Genomic DNA, 2,500 nt, shown 5'->3' with positions numbered 1-2,500 from the left:
GATGTGAGTAGCAGCAGGGCCAGCGCGCCAAGGAGCACATCTTTTTCGACCGTAAAGGGAGACAGGAGGCCGACTCACTGCCTCGGCTAAATGGAGAGGGAATTTCAGCAGGGCCAGGGCAAAAGCATGGACCTTTTCAGCTGTAAGGGAGGCAAGAGCAAGGTGTGATGTAGGTCCCCGGGGCCTGCTGGAGGTCCAGGTCCATGCCCGATGTGAGTAGCAGCAGGGCCAGTGCGCCCAGGAGCACATCTTTTTCGACCGTAAAGGGAGACGGGAGGCCGACTCACTGCCTCGGCTAAATGGAGAGGGAATTTCAGCAGGGCCAGGGCACAGGCATGGACCTTTTTCAGCTGTAAGGGAGGCAAGAGCAAGGTGTGATGTAGGTCCCCGGGGCCTGCTGGAGGTCCAGGTCCATGCCCGATGTGAGTAGCAGCAGGGCCAGCGCGCCCAGGAGCACAACTTTTTCGACCGTAAAGGAGACAGGAGGCCGACTCTCTGCCTCGGCTAAATGGAGAGGGAATTTCAGAAGGGCCAGGGCACAAGCATGGACCTTTTTCAGCTGTAAGGGAGGCAAGAGCAAGGTGTGATGTAGGTCCCCGGGGCCTGCTGGAGGTCCAGGTCCATGCCCGATGTGAGTAGCAGCAGGGCCAGCGCGCCCAGGAGCACATCTTTTTCGACCGTAAAGGGAGACAGGAGGCCGACTCACTGCCTCGGCTAAATGGAGAGGGAATTTCAGCAGGGCCAGGGCACAGGCATGGACCTTTTTCAGCTGTAAGGGAGGCAAGAGCAAGGTGTGATGTAGGTCCCCGGGGCCTGCTGGAGGTCCAGGTCCATGCCCGATGTGAGTAGCAGCAGGGCCAGCGCGCCCAGGAGCACAACTTTTTCGACCGTAAAGGAGACAGGAGGCCGACTCTCTGCCTCGGCTAAATGGAGAGGGAATTTCAGAAGGGCCAGGGCACAAGCATGGACCTTTTTCAGCTGTAAGGGAGGCAAGAGCAAGGTGTGACGTAGGTCCCCGGGGCCTGCTGGAGGTCCAGGTCCATGCCCGATGTGAGTAGCAGCAGGGCCAGCGCGCCCAGGAGCACATCTTTTTCGACCGTAAAGGGAGACAGGAGGCCGACTCACTGCCTCGGCTAAATGGAGAGGGAATTTCAGCAGGGCCAGGGCACAGGCATGGACCTTTTTCAGCTGTAAGGGAGGCAAGAGCAAGGTGTGATGTAGGTCCCCGGGGCCTGCTGGAGGTCCAGGTCCATGCCCGATGTGAGTAGCAGCAGGGCCAGTGCGCCCAGGAGCACATCTTTTTCGACCGTAAAGGGAGACAGGAGGCCGACTCACTGCCTCGGCTAAATGGAGAGGGAATTTCAGCAGGGCCAGGGCACAGGCATGGACCTTTTTCAGCTGTAAGGGAGGCAAGAGCAAGGTGCGATGTAGGTCCCCGGGGCCTGTTGTCGTACCATAGGCACGAGTGGTGTGTGTGTGTGTGGCAAAGAGTTTCTGCGCAGTGTACCAGGGGCACGGGGAAAGGTTGTTGTACCATAGGCACGAGAAAAGTTGTCGTACCATAGGCACGAGAAAAGTTGTCGTACCATAGGCACGAGTGGTGTGTGTGTGTGTGGCAAAGTGCTACTGAGCGGTGTACCAGGGGCACGGCGAAAAGTTGTTGTACCATAGGCACGAGAAAAGTTGTTGTACCATAGGCACGAGAAAAGCTGTCGTACCAGGGGCACGGAGGAAAGTTGTCGTACCATAGGCACGAGGAGAGTTTGTGTGGCAAAGTGCTACTGAGCGGTGTACCAGGGGCACGGCGAAAAGTTGTTGTACCATAGGCACGAGAAAAGTTGTCGTACCATAGGCACGAGAAAAGTTGTCATACCATAGGTACGAGGAGTGTGTGTGTGGCAAAGTGCTACTGAGCGGTGTACCAGGGGCACGGCGAAAAGTTGTTGTACCATAGGCACGAGAAAAGTTGTTGTACCATAGGCACGAGAAAAGCTGTCGTACCAGGGGCACGGAGGAAAGTTGTTGTACCATAGGCACGAGAAAAGTTGTCGTACCATAGGCACGAGGAGAGTTTGTGTGGCAAAGTGCTACTGAGCGGTGTACCAGGGGCACGGCGAAAAGTTGTTGTACCATAGGCACGAGAAAAGTTGTTGTACCATAGGCACGAGAAAAGCTGTCGTACCAGGGGCACGGAGGAAAGTTGTTGTACCATAGGCACGAGAAAAGTTGTCGTACCATAGGCACGAGGAGAGTTTGTGTGGCAAAGTGCTACTGAGCGGTGTACCAGGGGCACGGCGAAAAGTTGTTGTACCATAGGCACGAGAAAAGTTGTTGTACCATAGGCACGAGAAAAGCTGTCGTACCAGGGGCACGGAGGAAAGTTGTTGTACCATAGGCATGAGAAAAGTTGTCGTACCATAGGCACGAGGAGAGTTTGTGTGGCAAAGTGCTACTGAGCGGTGTACCAGGGGCACGGCGAAAAGTTGTTGTACCATAGGCA

The sequence above is a fragment of the Mchenga conophoros genome, linkage group LG13, assembly GCF_057382185.1.
Source record: "Mchenga conophoros isolate Kocher_MC1m ecotype Shallow Benthic linkage group LG13, M_conophoros_male_GT1.1, whole genome shotgun sequence".
Lineage (NCBI taxonomy): Eukaryota > Metazoa > Chordata > Actinopteri > Cichliformes > Cichlidae > Mchenga > Mchenga conophoros.
Note: the sequence above shows the minus strand (reverse complement) of the source record.